Source organism: Crocodylus siamensis, chromosome 3 (genome assembly GCF_052110815.1).
Source record: "Crocodylus siamensis isolate JL-2025a chromosome 3, ASM5211081v1, whole genome shotgun sequence".
Classification (NCBI taxonomy): domain Eukaryota; kingdom Metazoa; phylum Chordata; order Crocodylia; family Crocodylidae; genus Crocodylus; species Crocodylus siamensis.
This window is the reverse complement of record NC_143397.1, coordinates 7,067,305-7,088,683: the sequence shown is the minus strand read 5'-3', so window position 1 is coordinate 7,088,683 and position 21,379 is coordinate 7,067,305.

The following is a 21,379-nucleotide window of genomic DNA, read 5'->3' as shown; positions in this document are numbered from 1 at the left end:
CAATCGGGGAGGTCAGGGCAGGCAGGAGAGAAGTGGAGGCATCAGCCTCTCCACCAGGTGGTGTCTCTGTACTGGTGGGGTGGGCACCGTAGGTGGAATGAGTGGGGGGGAGGGTCAGGGCCTAGTCCCAGCCCCTTGGCTGAATGACATTCTCACGCCAGAGACCCAGACCCCTCAGATGGAACAGGGGTGGAAGGAGGTCGGGAAAAGCTCCCGGCCTTACTGGGTGGGGTCTGCATCCCCGAAGTGGATGGGCCGGCTGTCGGCACCACTGTAGTCACAGATGTTTTGGCCAATCTTCCCCGTGGGCACTGAGCTGTTAGGTGGGAAGTGCTACCACACTGAAAACACATCATCTCCCCAAAAGAAAAATAGATCACAAACCTCCACCCGTTGAACATGAGGCTCAAGGACTGAGGCAGAGACGGTGGGCCCTCCCTGAGAAGCATGAAAACCTGCCTTCACAGGACATGCCTCAGTTTGGGGGTTTTACTCCCTATGGTCAATCAGCGAAAAGGACTCGTAGGAACCCCATAGGGCTTGAGTACCTTGGCCAGGTCTTGATCAGTCATGTGTGGGGGCACATTAGAAATCACCACCCTCACTGCTGGGGTGTCTAGGGATGTGACAAAATAATCCACGCCCGCAATATCCAGGCCCTCTGAGCACACCCTGTTAACTAGGGAGGAATCACTCAGATAAATCATCGGGACCGTGTTGACACGACATGCGTAACGTGTGTTATGCTGTCCCAGGAGACTAGCAAGGGCATCTATGCAGACCTCAACCCTGATGTAGGAAGGGGTGTAAACCCTCATGGGTAATGGGGAGGTTATGGGAGGCACCTCCATGCCAGCTGCTGGGTGTAGGAGTAGCCATTCCTGTTAGAACAGGGTTAATTTCCAACTATAACTATGCAAAGACAACAAAAAAAAAAGGTTATACTAACAAAAAAGATAAGTGTATGCGGCCACAAAACTCTAGATGGGAGGGGGAAAAGGGGTGGAGGAAAAAAACGGGTAATTAAGAGCACCCCGTGGAAGGCAAGCTAATGGAAGATAACTCCCCACTACAAGCAAACAGAAAAAGAAAAGAGAGAAAGAAAGGAAAAGAAACAGTAAGAAAGAAGGCTGTAAGGACAAAGAAACAGGAAGTACGGGGGGATGGGACAAAGAGGAGAGAAAAGTGGGGGGGAAGCTACAAAAAAGCAAGAAAAGAATGAGAAAGCGAGATCAACAGAGGCTAGAGACCTTTAGACAGGTGGGAGTCAGAAAAGAAAAGAGATAGGAAGCTGGGGAGTCTTATGCTCAGGATCTCCCTATGCAGCTCCAAGCGAGCCTGGTCTGGTGCATCAGACTAAGGACCCTGGACTTCAGAAAAGCAGATTTTTGACTCCCTCAAGCAGCTGATGGGTATGATCCCCTGGGAGGCCAGTCTGATGGGGAAAGGAGTCAGGAGAGCTGGTTGGATTTTAAAGAAACCTTACTGAGGACACAATTACAAACCATCCCAATGTGAAGAATGACTAGCAGGCATGGCAGAAGACCAGCTTGGCTTAGTGGTAAACACTTCAGTGGGCTAAAACACACAACAGAAGTGGTAACTTGGACAAATAATTAGGGAGGAAAATAAAATTATTGCACAGGCTTGCAGGGATGAAGCCAGGTAGGCCAAAGTGCAACTGGAGTTGCAGCTAGAAGGGGCATGAAGGGTAACCAAAAGAGTTTCTACAATAGGTCAGCAACAGGAGAAAGATCAGGGACTGTCAGTCCCTTATTGAATGGGAAAGTCAGTGTAGTGACAGATGATTTGGAGAAGGCTGAAGTGCCCAATTCCTTTTTCACCTCTGTCTTCACAGGTAAGGTCAGCTCCCAGACTACTGCACCCGGCAGCATAGTTTGGGGAGCAGGTGAGCAGCCAACTGTGGCAAAAGAACAGGTTAGGGACTATTTAGAAAAGCTGGATGTGCACAAGTCCATGGGGTGGACATGATTCATCTGAGGGTGTTGAGGGTGTTGGCCAAGGTGATGGTAAAGTCTTCATTTTGGAAAACCAGCCTTGATTTTGGAAAACCCTCTTGATTGCCATGATGTCCCAGATGATTGAAAAGGGGCAAATATAGTGCCCATATTTAAGAAAGGGAAGAAGGAGGATCCAGGGAACTACAGACCAGGCAGCCTTATCTCAACCCCTGGAAAAATGCTGGAGCAGGTCCTCAAGGAGTCCATTTCTAAGCACTTGGAGAAGAAGAAGAAGGTGATTTAGGAGCAGTCATCATGGATTCATCAAGGGCAACTCATGCCTGACCAACCTGATTGCTTTCTATGATGAGATGTCAGGCTCTATAGATGTGGGGAGACCGGTGGATGCGGCGTACCTTGACTTTAGCAAGGCTTTGGGGATTTCTTAGCTCTGAGTTGTCTTCTGGAGAAAGATCATGTGGTATTTTTGTTGCTTTGAAACAGTTCCACTTGTTATATAAAATACTTAAATAATTCTTCTAATAGACCCTGAAGTAAGGCTTCTCTCTCTCCAATAAACCCCTTTCTTTCAGGAATCAGATATCTTAAATTAGTCTAAAAATAGCGGGAAAATGAGCCCAGGAGTATTTTTACTAGGAAAGGAGCAGTGGTTGTTAATAGCTGTTGAGGAAATGTCAGGAAGGAGTTGAGAAAACATGACAGCAGGTTAAATTCCAACAATGCAGATCAGTTAGGGGCCATGGGGAACCAAATGAACAAAATTGGGAGAGCTGTGGCCTGAATGCAAGATCCATGAAATCCCTTGGAAGACTCGGTGTTAGTAAGGCTCTGTAAAGGAAGTCTGAATGCCCACATGTTGCATTCACTGTGTTTATGATTCCTGGGTGGGGGGTGGTAGCATGCACTCAAGAGCATCTCTTCCAGGTAGATACAAAAGTACACTGGCACAATATAAAGGAGCCAACCTAAATTTGAATTCCTAGTCAGCCTGCTGCAGACGATAGGGCTAGCTAACATGTGAGCAAGGATGAAATTTAACACCAAGGGTCCAATTTATGCGATGATCTCAACCAATGTAAATGCGGGGTAGCTCCAGGGAAGTTAGTGAAGTTGCTTTTGCCTCACTCAGTGTACCTGAGATCTAACTATCTGGCTACAAGAGACTGCTCTTGCACTGATAGAAGCAGGCCTTTCCATCTCTACTGCTACAATTCTTTGAGTTTAATATGTTTCCCCCTCCTCTTTAATATAGTCAAAATGAGTAGAACAATTAAAGATTGAATTTCTGTTATCACTATCGTTCCAAACATTTTCAACTCAATGCCTAATCAGCTCACTTCTTGCCTGAGATCGTCAAACACCTAGGCAAGCTATTATTCTTCCTTACAGTGCTAATGCTTGCTCTCCAGATATACAGCATCAGCAAAAGCCTTGGATGATGTGAATCATTTGTTCTAAGTCATGCATGGACAGAGTATGAATAGAAGACTAAAGTGTTTTTATACTGTCCATCAGAAAATCAAATGATGCCCAGAAAAGTGAATGAGTGAAAAATAGAGTAAAATACGTTATCTACAACACAGGCCAAAACACATTTCACTCTGTGAATCCATTAGCCAAAGTTTGGATGGTATTTAGATTGAAAGGTGCACCTCTGTGAATTTACAAGGGGAGAGAAAGCTTTCTACATGCCTGATCCTAAAGTCTTTGCACTTCTCATTCTTCCTTTGGCTTTTGTAGGAATCACACCTGCAAAGCTGAGGTCTATGTGGTATGGAAGAAGGCTGTGAAATTAAATTGCTTCCTTGATTCACTGCCCAAAATAGGTTGTGTGTAACGAGTCACATAAGCTACACATATTGGCTGTACTGTTTTTCTCAACAAGTAGGGAGAAAATGTAGGTAATTATTGCTGAACAGGGTAAAATCTTCTATAAATTCCTCTTTTGCATTATGGACAGTAAAGATTGGGAAACTATTATGTTTAGCAGTTTGCTGCCTCGAGCCCGGTTGTCAACTGTTATCGCTCTTCGGGTCACCTTGCAGCGCCATGGTGCCACCTGCAATTAGCTGAGTGTCCGCCGTGTTCCTGTGCCTCACACCGCTTATTCCTCTACCTTTGTCTAGCCCAGAAAGGCCCAGTTTGCTCAGATGACTAACCAGCAGTAGCTACAGGTGTAAATTATGGCTGTGGTTTTCTTCTTCGCAACCCCAGCCTGTTTGACCAGTCTGAAGAGGACTGGGAATGGGTGTAGCCCTGACCTATATATTTTGAAGTGCTTCTGGTGGCTTTGCAATTCCCATCAAGTTCAACCCCCCTCCTACCCACCCTTCCTGGTCTCTAGGGAAAAGCAACGGCAACTAATGACAATCATTGTAACTGGGTAAAGGACACCGCAGGAGCCTGTGAAAATAAATCTATTACTCAAGACAAAAATAAGCGAGACCACTATGCTGTCGGACTTGTTACTGTCTCAATTGTCCCCGTTCCCCACAGAATTCTGAATTTCAATTAGAAAAAAACCCAAAGAAAGAACAAAAGAGTAGATGAATCCTTAGGAGATTTCAACCAAGAATGGACTTTTATCCTTTTACCCTGTCTACGAGAATTTTAGCACCTGAACATGCGCTAGATTTTTAAACAAATTAAAATGAAAAGAAGCACATCTGCTGTGCTTGTGAAGAAGAGAGAGTTTAAGAATCTGAGGATGAAGTTCCCCATTTCTTCTCCAGCCTGAGTTACGTGGTAGTAGGCACCAGGCGAATGTTTCAATCTTCCTATTCATTAACTTATGAGCCTCTTTAAAGACAGAAGTACAGACTGTGCCAAATGTATGCTGGGCTCGTAATGAAGACAAATGTCCACTTGGAGCTGAGTTCAGACCGTGGAATTCATTTCACTCTGGAACTTTTATCGCCATCTAATTAGAGTGACATTTGGTCGTCTCGTTAGATCTGGATTCAAACCAGGGACTCAGAGGTAAAAGTCCAATAAATCCTTTCCTCTAAAGCTGATAGTTATTTTTTAATTGTTGTACTTTTTTACTGTCACTGGGTCTTGTTTTATTATTGTTATTATCTCATTCTTACTCAATCGTTCCCTAGAAATGCATTTTCTAGTTCTGCAGCTTTTTTTTTTTTTTCTATATTCTCTGGGTTCAGCTGCATTAGCTTAAATTCCTGACCTCAGTTAATTTATGTCTCAATCCTGGACAGGTTTTAGCCTGAAGGCCTCCAAAGGAAAATCTGGGTGCTGTAAAGAAGTGATGTTAGTAATTCAGTAGGGGACACTTTTCCCTGTGACGTTACCCTTGTAGAGAACTGCCCGGTGTCCTCATCACTTAATATCATGCCTCATGTTCTCTGCTGTTTACAATTACTAAGCCCTGATTTAATAAAATGCAAAAGCACATTTCAAAGCGTAAGCCCCATTGACACCACTTTTCTTCATTCTTGAGTTCACTATAACTATGGTTCAAGTTAGATATGTGCCTAACTATCTTTCTAAATACTCTATTAATCAATTTGGTGATTATGTTTTATCCTTAGTGATAGTGAGCAGCATGCACTTTTGGGAGGAGATACTACATCCCGTGGAAGTCTGTGGCAAGAATCCTATTGACTTCGACAGTGATCAAGGGATTTGAATCCCATCTGTCCGATATTCTAAAAATTGGCCAACACTGGTCAACATTCAAAAACAGATCACTAATCATGCCTGAAAACCTAAGCCTGTACTCAAGTGTTCATTAATTCACTGATTCCCTTTAAAGTTGAAGAACAAAGCCTTTAGGGAATACATTGCAGGAAGCAAAACCTGATTCCCTGATTACTGAGCTTCTGCAGGTTTTCTTCATAGTTTCGTAGTTTGTAGGGTCGAAAGGGACCTGAGCAGATCATCAAGTCCGACCCCCTGCCATGGCAGGAAAGAGTACTGGGGTCAAATGACCCCGGCAAGGTGTCTTGATTGCCGCCTGTGGGTGATATGCACTGCGGTGCATCCACTAATGTAACCTAAAAAAATGACCGAAGCCAAAGATTCAAAGGTTTAGCTGAGGCTAATTCCCAAAGCTTGAAATCTGTCAGCAATAACTTCTCACCACCCCTCCTTTATTCCTAGAGAACTGATAGGGGCTGGCTTCTTGCTCCAGACCCATGCATATAGAAGATGTCAAAGCAACAGGAAGTAAAATAAGCGTGCACTGAGAAGAACTGAAGTCAAATGTTAACCTCGTAGGAAGTCACATGAAGTTGTGTAGGGTGGTTGCTCTCTCACTCCTTCCCTCATCAGTTTGGTAATTTGAGTAACCCAGGAGGTGTGTGTGTGACCTTGGCTCCATGCTACAAATGAAGTGGTGAAGCTGCAGGTAGTTACTGGGTGCATTTCCCACGTAAACCCCACACCACCTAGCCTTTCCATCCACAACTAAGAACCTCCTCCTTTAGTTAACAGTGTGAAAGGGAACACAGCTTCAAGCCCCGGAGTCTCTTTTAGAACTATGGAGAGTCCCAAAGGTTGAAACATTTGCAGTGAGACACAGAAGGGTCTAAAACCCATTTCAAGGATCAGAACAGCTCAGGATGGATGAGGACAGACTCATAGGCTCAATGAGCCCGTTCCCCGGTAACGGAAGATTTTGTTTTCCTCTTCCCGACATATCAAATCATAATCAGATTCTCTAGAGAGAGGTATTTTAATTTATGATCCAAATCCAGATCCTAATTCTGTGTGCGAGTCTGATGCAAAGGCTACATTTGATCTGAGCCCTCAGGCGGAGGAAAGGAGACAGATAATTTCTCAACTATTGCATGACAATCTTAAGTAAATCCTAGGCTGAATTATATGGCTAAGAATCACAGGCAGAGCTTTCAGGAACTTAGAAGGAAGAGGACTCCCAATAACTACATTAACTGCACAAGCTCTCCGCTAAACCTATGCCAGCTAAGCTTCTGTCAGAATTTAGTTCATAATGAACATGCCTACACGGGGGCTTCCTTTATGTTTAACACATGCACAAGCACATCCTCCCTTTGCATTACAACATCTCATCACCATGCCACGGGTGTTTATAAGCCCTAGTCCAAACCCATTAGGTAGACTCTCATTGACTTCAATGGGCTTGGAATCTGGATATTAGACCTTTGTTCAGTAAAGAGTGTAATCACTCCAGTATAACTGAAAAAAAAAAAAAAAAAGAATGTATGCTAGGATTACTTATGTTTATAATCCATTTAATCCTTAACTTTGAAGGTATAAAATAATAAGAAAAACAACAGTCAAATGATGAGGGTTTTTGCTACCCTGCCACAAATCCTATAAGTCATTTAATATGTCGAGTTGTCAGTAGAGTTCCTCAAGGATCAGTTTTACAGTTGATTTATTTAATCTTTTAATTAATGATCTTGGCACAAGTAGGCTTGTTTTAAGGAGCTGGCTGATTCCAAAGCATTGGGAGGCATTGGCAATGCAGAGGAGGATTGGAATATCCTCTGGGAAGAACTGGATAACCTTGGGGCCTTCCACTACAGAATTAAATAGAAATAAAATTCAGTGGCATATGCCCTTAATATTTTTCATTGAGCAAACTGAAGTTGCCCTAACATAAGCTAAGTAGCATGGCCCAGAGTTAACCCTCTTCTGAAGTGGATTGACTTTGAGATGTTCAGAGGGCTTTTAGCATGAGTTAAAGAGTTTTAACATAAAGGCAGTGACATTTTAAATGCCCATTTATGGTCTAAGTGTGACTTGTAACTTCACCCTAATTCTAGCTGAGTAATTATGGGAAGCTATTAACTCATATCTAGGGAGATATCCTGGAGAAGAGATACCTTGTTTTTAATTACCCATTTTAATTGCAGTCTTTGAGTATCAGTAAGGTATATGATATAAGAGAAATATAGTGTCCTCATGTGAAAATGGAGCCATACGATATATTTAATAGGCTTTTCTTCCGTGTGTGTCTGTGTTTACACTTTTCAAGGTATAAAACACACATATACCATTTCAGTTCAAATTAAAATGAAGGTATCTTTAAAAAGGTGGATAATGCTACTGAATTACTACTACATTATACCACTGAATCCCAATCTAGCATCAATATACATGTTAGGGCTACAGGGAACTCCAGAAATCCTACCTAATTGTAAAGAAAAAGGGAAAGAAGGCTCCTAGGCATGCTTACCTTTTCTGTAATTCCTGTTGGCTGTCCACTACCACCACTTGCCTGCTGTGAATCCAGACCAAGCTTTGCTTGGGTATGTCTAGTCTATGGATGGAAAATAGTGAGGTGCATAACTCTCCTTTTTGAATTCTGCCAATGACTACTCATTCCTACACTTTAGGAGCAACAATGGGCAGGACTGCCACAACTTAGGGCCCTGAAATGAAGGGAATTGCCTTCTATTTTCAAGAGTTCTTATGACAACCTGAGGACTTGTTGTCTGGAAATAAAAGATAAGAAAGATTTTGGGCTATTATTTTTGTTGGGATATTTATGAGCCACCAAGGTGGTTTATGCAATGAAAAAGGCAACTCATTCCTAACAGAGGTAGGGAGAGCTAGTGTCATGAATGTGATGTTGGCAAAATCATGGGCAGCTCTGGTAAGCCACATCCAAGAAGAATGGAATTTGGAGCAACACAGTGGAGAAAAGGCTATGAGGATGGGCAGGGGAGTGGAAGTCAACGTTATAAGAGGAGACAAAATGAATTTGGCTTGTTTAGTTTAGCAAGGGGAAGGCTGAGTGGGTACGTGCTTGCCCTCTATAAATGCATGAAGCAATAAATGCCAGGGAGGGAGAAGAATTATTTAAGCTGAAGTATAATGTTGGCAAAAGAACAAATTGGCATAAACTGGTCATGGACACATTTAGACTGGAAATTAGATGGGTCCTATCCATTGGGGGAGTCTGTTTCTGGAATCGGCTTCCGATAAAAATAGCGTGTTTGGGAGAAGGACCCTAATGCAAGATGAACTGATTAAAAAAAGGTGATTTCACTTGAAAAAATAAAAGTAGTCTTCCAGTTCCATGTCCTATGTTCCCAAATTCTGGTGCCTGGTAAGATAAAGATAAGATGTTGTCCTTGCTTCATGGAGGATGTGTGAAATTAAATCTATTACTAATGGTTAGTTGACAAATACTAAAGTATTGAGGGTCATATGAGTATCATAAATGGCACACAGATTGCTTCTTAGGTTTTATACTTACTTTTTTGTGTTACCCCCAGTTCTTCACTTCAGTTTGCTTACCTGTAAAATGGATAAAATTAGACCTACCTAATTCAGAGGGATGCTTTTGAGATCAAATTAATGAATATATTTATAAAGAAATGTGAGACCCTTAAACACAAGTATGAAACTGGAAAGAACATAAATTATTAATATTGCAGGAGAATGTTTAAATAAAAAAGAAATCTCCTCCGGGACTGCACTGTACTCTATGTGACTTTATAATTACTATGCAGACAACCTCTGTAACGCTCTTTGCAAAATCCCAAATGGGAGACAAAAAACCTTCCTGACCTCTGCCTGACAAATAACTAAGATTTTAGGTTTTGAAGCATTGCCCTTACTCTCACCACAGACCAATTTTGAAGCCAATTTCATTACATTAATTAGCAGAGACAGTGGAACATGGAGAAAAAAAAATCACCCCAAAACCAGTGCCTGCAAACAAATAATCAAGCTCTTCCCAGCTCTTGGGTATATGGTTTCCTACTGTTTTGTTTCCATTTTATTTGATTTGTGCATTTAGTGTCTTACTATACAAATATTTAAAGAAATTCATGTTTAATGCTGCTTATACAGATATCTATGGGTCTCATCCAAAGTCCGTTGAAGTCAAAGAATGTCTCATAATTGATGTAAATGAATTTGGGATCAGTGTATGTAGTCTCATATGAAAAGATTATTTGCTATTTTTATTTGTTTTTCAATATCCGCTACTTATAATTCATTATGCTCTTTAGTTCCAATCCAGATGAGGAAGCAATATCACATATGAGCAGTGGAGGTCAACATGTTGGTAAGTGGTCACAAATTGGTAATTGGTCCTGAATTAGCCCCAGAGCCTCCCCAAGTATTATTCTGATCACCTTCTCCTGCCTGATCTCCTGCTTTGCTTTCTGCTTTCTGTCCTGTCCTATCTGCCATTGTGCTACAAGTCCTGTCCCCAATATTCTGTGCCATTTGTGACACCTGTGCCACAGGTTGGTCATCCCTGACTTAGACAATTGATCACATAACTGGTGAATAATAAAATGAAAGTAATAAGGATTAGAAATGGACCATTTTTGAAATGTTCCAGAGGCTGTAAGTCATCTGACCTAAGGCTGGTCAATATTTTCCTACCAGAAACATCATTTTTTCTTCTTTTGCATTGTAAAACATCTTTTCTTCAAAACTGAAATTGATTGAAAGTGTCTTGACTTTTTTCTTTGTTTTCATTTTGGTCGTATTTTTTGTTATAGTATACTTAATTTTTTGTTGTATTTGTTTAATTGCTTTTATCTAAACAAAAGTGCCTTTCAGCATTTTTCCATTTAGCAAACATCCATTGCAGACCTGGAGGGAGTACAAGAAAAAAGAATCAATATTTCTTTCCATAATGTTGTGGGTTTTTTTACAGCATGTCAATTTAAAACAATTCTTAAATATCACGAACATTTTGAGACGAATGTGTCCATTCTAATCCCTGGAAAAGAAAAAGCAACTGAGCAAGAAAATTAGTTCTAATCCAAACTAATATTATATATTATTTGTTACATGTTCAGGTTCAAAAGACTCAGTGGGGATTAGCCTTCCATTATGTTTGCTTTGCTCTGTATGCTGCATGCACATAAGGCAGTCCCTGCCGCTAAGAGCTTGCAGTCCACTTGTAGAGAGGGCAAAACAACTGGAAATGACAAATTAAAGCAACTGGAGAAGGTAACACCAATAGGAATAGGTTGATTGCATTTGTTTTAAAAAACATATGTGTTGTGAAATGTCTGCCAGCAGTCAGCTGTCATGTGAATATTTATGAATTATGCATAAATTAGACAAGATCAGAATCCATTCATGAACAATTTACAAACAGTAACAAATAAAATAAAATACAATAAAATAAAGTAAAAAGAAGGTGGCCTAAAACTTGGATAATTATTTTTAATTAAATAATTCGACCAGCTCTTCTAATTAGCCATTATTCTCAAGATGTAAATGATTAAAATAGCCCTTTTATGACTGGAATGGGATGTGTTAACTGCATTTATATTTTAATCTTGCCCAGATTTACTTTTACTTTTAGATGTTCAAGATACATAGAAAATGTTTTCCACACGTTTATCTGAGCTAGCAAAAAAGTCTCATCTCTGGTGGGCTGTAGTGATTAATTCACACTAAATGGGGAATTTCACATTTCTTTACATTACTGCTTGTAATTACTAGGGTGCCCTGCTCCTTTAAAGAACTGAAACTGCTAGGGGAAGAGAGTTGGAGGCCCCAGCTGCTGGTTACCAGGGCAACCAGAGTGAGTTAGTGGCCCACACCCGCCAGCGGTCAGCTGACCGGAAGGGGCAGGGCCTGGCTCATATATAAACCCCAGAGCTGAGGCTAGGAAGGCGGTTCCCTGTCGGCAGCCAAGGGGGAAGGAGTTCTCCCAGAGCAAGCAAAGGGGAGAGGCCTGACTGCAGAAGCAGCTTCCAATACTGGTAAGGGACAGAGCATTCCCCGGTAGGGTTTGAATGAGGTTATAACCGAGTGGCTTGAATTTATGTTACAGACCAGGGGCTTGTGTTTTGCTTATTGCTGTAGAAGACTGGTGACTTGGGTGATGCTATTCGAGGATGGAGGACGCCTCCTAGTGGACCCCCAACAGCATGGGGACCCCCAGAGCCAGAGTGGGTGCAGCGTTTGGGGGAGGCTGCAGAAAGCCCAAGTGCCAGTGAATGTGCCAAACAAAACAGGGCTGTGCAGAGCCCAGGGAGGACAAGGGGGGCAAATTGCAACAAGGCCCAGCCCAAACAATGTTGGTACCATCTGTGAGGCTTGGGTGTGGTAAAGGGGTGGTTGGAGCCATGCATAGCCCATAAGCCTAGGGTGACCCAAAACACCCATTGCAAAACAGGACCCACAAGGGGGTCCAGGAGCCCATGGGTTCAGAGAGTACAGCAAACTGTGTCCAAGATGATGTACAGGCAGCCTCCCTATTACATATTTTCCATCAAAGATGTGGAAGGAGAGAATTAAGGGTGCCCATTAGGCCAACTTAGAATGGTGAGGGGTCTTGGGAGATCACGGCCACCCTTAAGGACCCCCATCCCATGACACTGCTGTTGGAAAGGAAGGATGGATTTTTGTTAAGGCACTGGACAAGGACTTGGGAGACTGGGGTTTAAATCTTAGCTCTGCCACAGACTTCTTTTTTTGAGCTTATGAAAGTCACTTAATTTTCCAGTGCCTTAGTAATAATTATTGGCCATCTGAACTCAACCTACCTCTCTGCTTCAAACCATGAGAGTGTCATAGATATCCCTTTATGTACCTGAGATGAAGGCAATAGGATCTTTATCAGTTTAGATCTCAGGGAAAGCTAAGGAAGCTCAAGCTGGACATCCTTTGTTCAATGTCTTGTGCCATCCTAGAGGGAGATTCTTACATTGTCAGTAATGAGGTTTGGTTTGCATGAACAAGCCACCCACAGGCACTTTACCTTTTTGGTACACAGGAGTTAAATAAGCACTGGTTGCATGCTTTAATCAGTGCATACGTTAATCAATGCATACATAATCCCTCCCATTTGAAGGTATTTCACTCACTTTATGGAAGAATTTCAATTTAGAATGAAAAATGCACAATATGTGACATTGCTTTCATTTTCTGTTTTTATGTTTATGGATAGACACTTTGGGCCTAATTCAATGTATTTTGGGGGGCAAGAAAAAGATTCCCATTGCCTTTGGTTATGCTAGATTGGATTATGCCAACTTGTTTCCCTCCAACAATCATGCCAAAGATTGAATTTTGTCCTTTGCAGAATATCACAGATTTTCCAGAATGGAAGATGCTTTTTACCTTGAAACATCTACAGTCATTAAGCAGCAAGCAATGCCCTATCTCTCTGATATCTGCAAGTTTCTATTCAGTGCTATGAAACATTTAATAATGCCAGTCACACATAGTCAGAAACACAGAAGAAAAAGAAGATGGAATAGACTTCACTGCTAAAGGTCTTCTATCCAAAAAAAAATTATGGCGGGATCCATTCATTATATTAGAAGAAAAATGCTGTTTCTTTGCTATATTGGCAAATAGACCTGCAGATGAATCTACTGCTTCTGACAATGGATGGTCCATTATTTGAAGGCACATGCTTGACTGCTCTTCATTGAACTCCTGTAAAGAAACACAGATCAGATTATTCCAAGAATGTATATCGCAGCAAAGAAGCTGAATAAGATTAACAATGTAGCTATCCCATGGTGGAGTACTTTACTGTGCCAGAACACATGTGTAAACATTGATTGGGTGTGTTAATTGTGCCTAGTCAACCCAGCCATGCATGGGCCCAGACCTCTGGCTCCTGCCAACCCCCCCGGCACTCAATGCTTCCACCTGGAGCCTGGGGCTGATCTCCTGGGCCCCCTGCCAGCTGGGGGCTGCTCTGCCCTGGCTCAGCTCAAATTGGTGCTGTCCCAGGCGTGCATGTAGACTCTGCACCCGGGAGAGGTTAACTTCAGTGTGAAGTGCACCAGAGTTTATTGTGTCACATTAATTGCATGTGTAGATGCACCTAGTGTGTGCAGAGCCAGTGTGCTTGACCATTGTTTGTCGTTTTTCAAACTACAGAGTCAGAACAAAGGGCCTAATGTTTCCTGGCTTAAGCCAGAAAAGGTAGGCCTAACTGGGATGGAGTATATGGAAGGCAAAGACCAGCAGGTCTGAGTTCTTCAATTCACTGCGCTGTGATGCCCATATGAAATCATTCTGCCTGGCAATGAAGCAAAACGGATTGTGGGGCAAAAAGGGCTTTGTGGTTGCCCTAAGAACATTAGCATATTTCTGGGACTTCTTGATATTTACCCTTCTCCAGCCCTGATTTCCTGGCAGAGAGAGAGAGTCTGAGCTTGCTACTAATCATGGTTGGCAGCTCCCTTGTGTCTTTTCAATCTACAGGCTAGTGGTTGGCCATCTTCTTCCCTGTTTCCAGAGACCTTGCCTTCTCAGTGCAGACCTATTGAGAAGAGGTACTACATTACGAGTGACCGTAAATTCCTTTTAGGAATGGTCCATGAATAACCTAATTTAATGATCCTCATCTCCTTGATAATCAGAGAGCAAACCTAGGATAGCTTAAACTGCTGCAATTTGAGCTAGAGTATTGACTCTTCAGGGTTGATGTAGTCTGCAGATCAGTCACCAAAGGAAGCATGTGCTGGGAAGGAGATCATGGTGACACTTGCAAGGCTCCAGAGCTGACCTGGGCAGCCTCAACTTCCTGTGTGAGTCAAGGGCACTTATCCACCTACGCCGGACTCCGGGCTCCACGTAGAATTGGTCCCCCAAGTAATCCCACTACTACTTAGGCTGCTGGTGAGAAGACAGAAATATCCAGATTATTATCCTGTGATTACACAGCATTTACCTTGCACCATTTATAGACTACATGACCAATAATTACAATGAAATTACCCCAAAAATACGTGAAGCAAGTAATGTGGGTAAAATAAAGCCAGATCCTTGCTTCTTGCTTTGTTTTTAAAATTAGGCATTTAACACATTATTCCCCTTATCAGCTATTTGTTCTGCTGACTTATGGGAGAAACAGAAATTGGTGTAACAAATTTGTTCTTTTAACAGGTTTATTATTGCATTATTCCTTTATGGGGTCTTCGACGTAATTGCACAAAATGATGTTATAAATCCCCACCGGAAACGCTTGCTCCTCTCCAGCCCAATGTCCGATGTCTAGAGGACACAAGCAGCATGTCTCCCCCATCTGCTATTATCACGCCTACATGTTCCTCTCAGTGTATTAGAGGGCAAAGCAAACAGGGGACAAGGACTAAATGATCCGAATGGAGAGAGAGAAAGAGAGAGATTTGAAAATAAGCCAACAAGCTCTTACTGAAAAACTAACTACCAGCAAAACATTTCCTTCACAACAAAGGTTGAATCAAAACCCTATTCCCCCAGCATATGAATTAGAAGAACAATTGTGTGATTATGATTAAAAAAAAGAGCATTACATTTTATGTTCAGCTATAATTGGTATTTATGACAATTTATGTAAACAGTAATGAAGCCTATGTGATTTTTGCGGGGAAATTGCATTATGACACCAATGATCGTTACTGTTAATTTTCCTGAAGATGATGGCAATCAGCAGGCATAGTTTCATTGTAAATAGGTTAATTTAAAATTCAAACGCTGCTGGTATTTCAAAATGAGTTCACATTTGATTTCCGAAAGCTTTGGCCCTGACTGTCAGGATGTCAGGGAAAAAATGTTTTCCCCTGATTTGCATCAGACTCTATAAGACAGAAAGTGGGGTTGAGGAGGGAAGAAAAAAGAATGAATTTTGATGGAGGAATACTTTGTCTTGTCTTGATATTGTGCACGGGTGTGGTGTGACCAGCAATAGGTTACCCACATAGATAGGAAAAAGGAACCTCACAAAGTCAACAGATCCCCCTGGTTGACACAGAGGAAACGAACTCCTGTGCAAAGGATCCTCTTGCGGTAATATGGATACCTTGACACTGCAGAGCCTTTTTCATAGGGACACATTTCTTGCATAGGAATCACCACCGCAAGGAACTCAGCTCTCTTTATTTCCAGTTCTTCCATGAAAACAACCCACTTGCAGAGTGCAAATATTTAAAACATAGCAATGCAGCATGTTGTGCCTTACACTCCAGTAAAAACCATCAATGTCCATATATTTGCTTCTCATAGTAGTAAGTGAGCATTTAATTCTCAACTAAGCTTTGGCCCCATCTCCATCATATCTGAGGCCCTTGCAATCATTAGTGGAGGGAAGCAGTACTAGTACACCCAGTTTATAGATGGGAAACTGAGGCACAGAAGTTAATTATCAAAGGAATTAATTATCAGCTCTCCAACTTAGACAAGGAAGGAAGTAAGGGTGTTAGAAACGGGCCCTATTTGATTCAGATTCAGAGTTGGCCTGAATCGGGAACATTGATTGGATTAGTTGATTTGGATCACTGTCCCCAATTTGATTTGGCCAAATCTGAACCTGAAGATTCAATGGTGATTTGGAGAATCAGTGATTCGGCCAAAGACACAGCTTTAAATGTTTTTTCTACATACCTTAAGGTACCAGGCACGGCTTGTGAATGCTGTGATGCTGGGACGGATGGAGTGTCCCACGTGAGCATAGGTGGGCCCCTGCATGCTCAGCGGCAAATCTGGAAGTGGACCAGAAGTACTTCCAATCCACTTCTGGGTCCACCAGGGAGAGCACCCCCCTGCCTCCCACTATTCCCCCTGGATTGGCAATCAGCCATGGGGGGATCCCAGGAGGCACCAGTTGCCAAGGCAGGGGGATGGGGGGGGGGCCCTGCATGCTCCCTGGCAGACCCAGAAGTGGACCGAAAGTGCTAATGGTCCACTTCCAGGTCTGCTGCCAGGCATGCTGGGGACCCACCCCCCCACCCCATGCTCCCATGGGACACTCTGTCTGCCCCAGCATGGTAGCATTCACAAGCTGCCTGTTACCTTGACATATGTAGAAAAAACATTTAAAGCTGTGTCTATGTCCGAATCGCTGAATCTTTCCGAATCGATTCAGAGCATTCCAATTTGATTAGGAGAGATTAAAGGGCCCTCTGATTCAATTCAGATTCAGAGATATGGCCACCAAATCAGGCCGAATCGAATCAGGGACCGAAGCTTCGCACAGCCCTAGAAAGAAGCTATATCATGTCCAAAGGCTCCAATATCTACCAGCCCGGGATAGATTAGAAAGGAAGTTGAGAACCCGACAGTTTCCCCTCCTCCCTCTCTCCTTCAGTTCATGCCTTGTCTGTGGACATTTATTGCCACCTTCCTATAAAAAAAACAAAGCTTCCCCTTGTTTTCAAGCCCCCCACCCCCCTGCAAGCCTTCTACCAAAGTAGCTTTGAAACATTTTCATATCCTCGTCTTTATTTGAACACAAACCCCTATAAAAGTGATACATTTCCACAGAAGTTGATGGAGAATGGGCAAACCTGCTCAGATGAAAGACAGCAATGCCACCTTCTACATATCTTCAGCGCAAGGTTGCCTTCAAGGACAACATTAACAACTTGTTCACAATCTAATGACACATTTAGATTAGAGTTTGCAATGTACATAGCTGGGTTTTTTTTCTTCCTCTGTTCATTGCCAGATAAGATGTTTGATAGGAATCTCTACGGTAACCTTTCAGAATTCATTTATTTAGGAGAACTAAAATAATGAAATGCCAAACGAATTAAGAATGATATTTCTTATAATATCGAGTGAAGACAATTTAAATAGTCCATATGCACACGTTCCCAGAGATGAATGATCTATTCATTTGGTAGCAAGAAATGGGAAGCATTTGTTAGTTATTATTTGCTATGGCTTAAAATTCTGTAAGGGCAATAGTCACCCCCATGTAGAGGGTGGGTATGAGGACTTCAGAGCTAAGTCCTGAGTCGTCTTGGAGAGCCGGAGTGGTATTTGCATAGTGTATGGGTTTGTGCTTCTGCGTCCTCCCCCTGTTCCATACAAAGCTGAATTTCCACTCCAAAGCCTTCCTGAATTTCAGGCTCCCTCAGAAATCTTAGTCTTACAAAGTATTCCTCTGCCATTGATAATTTGCTGGCCAGAGTCAGGCATGTTTCTCTAGAGGTGTTAAAAGCTTGTATGAAACAGAATGATAATGACAAAATAATGATTTTGGTGAATGAATGACCCAAAGTGGGATTGTAGACAGAGGTAATCTGGCCAGCCCAAGGCTTTCTGTTTAGTTTAGGTTCTTATAAGCCTCCCCATCAAAAAAACAACAACAACAATCAACTCACAATCTCTCTCTTCCCCCCTCCCCCCCCCCGTCCCCCCAATACCTCTGTGAGGAACATAAGAGCCATTATTCACATTGTGCAGATGGGGAACTGGACAACTAAGGAAGGACTATATCCCAAAAGTAGGATTTAAGTGAATTTTGTGTGTCCAAGTCCAGAAGTGCAACCTTCCGAACCTCATAACCTGACTTCACAGGCACCTAAGGTTCACATGCTCCAGAGATTTTTTATATATATATATATATATATATATATATATATATATAGCACAAAGTTTTGTGGACTGAAGCTCTCTTCATCAGATGCTGTGAGAAGAGGTGCACAAAGCAAGAAACCCACTGCTGGTGCAGAGAAAAACACTGGCTATGGACACTCTCCCCATGCCACCATAGGGAAAGTGAGGTCACCAGGTACTTCTCCTGTGCTGGCAACAGCAGCTGGGTCCTACCAACCACCCTCTGCATGGCTACTCGCCTCTCACCCAAACTGGGTCAATCCAGCAGCTGAAGTCCCAGGTCCAGAGGCCGAATCAAGTGGTGCTATGGGCCAGATCTAGCCCATGGGCCATAGGTGGATGACCTCTTACCCAATCCATATTTCTTTAGATTCATCTTCTTTGGATTCATTCATTCTCTGGCTATCTTTTCTTACAGCAAGAGATAAGGCAGCTGAAAAAAATGTGTTTTGGAAATGTTGCTGTGTTGCAGAAGGATCCTAAAAATGATTTTGTTCCTGTGATACAGAAAATGATGATACAGTACGTAACTTTTAGCTGACTGGCTTTGGAGTGGACTCCAGCACTCTTAGACTATGTTCCCTATACCATGTGAGGGTACAGTTAGGTACCTTACAATGGGCTCTGTTGATGCTTGGAGTTAGCATGTAAGGAAATGCTGAGGTCAAGGATCTGTCTTACTCTCCTTCCCTCCCCACTCCTAGTCCTGGTTTTCGGTGCCTTACTTGGGGCTGCAGAAAGGTGCCTCTCTCCACTTAAGGGTCACAAAGCTCTCCTGAATAGGTCTCAAAGCACTTCTTCTCAAAAAAATAAGATGGAGTCACATTTCCCTTTTATAAAACAGCATGTAGAAGAGTCGGTGATTTTAACTTTTCTAGCCAACTTTTGCCTAGTACCCTGCTGGCTGCACATTTCACTAAGAGGTGGGTCATGGAGGTTTAATTTTGTCATGTTCCTTAGAAGATTCAATCTCCCAAATGACTTCTCATGCCTTCAGGTGCATACACAGACATCAGTTTTCAGTGACCAATCTTCTTCTGGGCTAGTTACTTTAATTGGGGTTTATTTGCTTCCACTGAAGGTCATGGAGTCTGGTGTTTGTTTGGCCTGTACACTCCAACTCATCCAGCCTGGACGCTCCAGCCAGGGGCTGCACTTCCACCAGTGTAATGGGGCAGGATGCAAGTGCTTCTACCATGGAAAGGTACCAGCTTCAACAGGGCTTGCTGTGCCACATATAATCCCATGAAAATAACCTCAGATAAAATTGGTTATGAGCAAGGCTATCTTCTTCCCCATTGTTTTCTTCTGGTTTCTAGACCCTGCAGTATTACTTTTCTGTCTTCATATCATCTGCAAGTTTAGCACCATGTGCATTTAATGAAGATGTTCAATAAGGCCTGACCTGAAGCACCCCACACATCTCCTTCCAACGCCACTTATTATTACTTCTATTTTATGGGCATTCAGCTAGTTTTCAGTACATGTGACTATGTTCATATCTCAGCCAATTTGAGCTAATTTTTTGAGACACTGTATCAAATGCTTTACTAAAATCCAGATATATTATGCCGAATGCATTCCCTTCAGCCACTCATTTTGTAATTCTGTCATAAACAAGCAATCAGGTTTGTCTGGCAAGATTTGTTCTTCATAAATCCCCGCTGCTTATTTATAATAACCATCTACAAGTATATGAGGGATGCAAGCACCACGGAAGGAGGGGAACTATGCCCAGCCAGACACAAAGGGATGAAGTTAAGCAAAAGCAAATGTGTGATGAAATATTACATAATGGTTAGATCTGTGGCATGGTCTCCATGGAAAGTGGCGAGCTAGAGTGGCGGCTTTAGTTTATTTTCTATCCAAGGTATTGTGTTTTCAACTATCTTTTCTTCCAATTTTCTTCCACAGAATTTGCATATGTTCAATACACTTGCAGAGGGACAAAGAAAGCTCTTAACAAAATTGTCTTTGTCACACAGCTGAATGCATTTGGATTCCTCCGAGGAAAAAATATGGCTTTACCAAAATGGCAAATGCAGTCAAAGATTTTGGATTTATGGCCAGCTAATGTGGTGGAAGTCTGAACTGGTATAAGAGCTGTGTTCCTCTTCCCCGTACGTAATAGGAAATGTTAACATTTCCCACTTAAAAGCTGGTAAAAAGAAAAAGAAGAAGGAGAGAGAGAATGAGAGAGAAAAGGAGAAAAGTTGTTCACATTGTTCAACTAACTGTAGCCACTGTCTGCCATTTATCCAAAAACTGAACAAATACCTTTTCCATCTCTTGTGATACTGTAAGTCAACAGCTCTCTGCTGATTTTTCCATCAGTCATGCTATTATGAGGTCTAGCCGCCGTAGCAATGGCTACAGTCAAGCAGATTTAATTTCTGGAAAATTGTTAGCATGGATCACTCTTTTCCCTTGCTTTTCAAATGGAGGGCAGTAGGAAGCAAAGCATGAATAAGGACCATTATTGTTGCTGCATTGAATATCCCTGCCCTGGGTGGTGCATGGAAAGGTTGTCTAAAACCAGAAATCAAATGGGGGTGTCCAAGGCTTTGAACAACACAAAGCGCTTCCACCAAACCAATTTGAACAAACTGGGCTAATATTGAGTTTGCTGTCATGTTTGAAATCCTCAGAGTACTTTAAAAATGGGTAATAAGAGATTGATCCACGTTATCTACCCTCAAACAGTGACCACTTCTGGAATGAAGCTCAGCAGTATTCAGTCGTTTGCAGCAGAATTAAACAAGGAGCAGCAAGTACCCGATGAAAGCGAAGTTCAAATAAATAACTTCAATTTATCACCTGCTATTGAAGGGATCCTCCTGTTCATTACTCTCAATTCATTATACCACCACCAGGCATTCCAGAAAGGATTGTGATTATGCAGCTGAGTCCGTCACGGTCCGTCTAAGCTTTGAAAGCCTTTCGGGCTAGCACTGGTAAGGGACTCTAACTTCCATCAGGGCTTGATGTAGCTAGCTTCTGGCTCTCCAGCTTAATGACTTTCCTCTTATTTATTTAATTATTTATTTTTGAGTCCATTTAGACCTAAATCTGAATTGTCTGGTGAGCCGGATCCATTCAAACAAAATACTTTTTAATGAAACTAA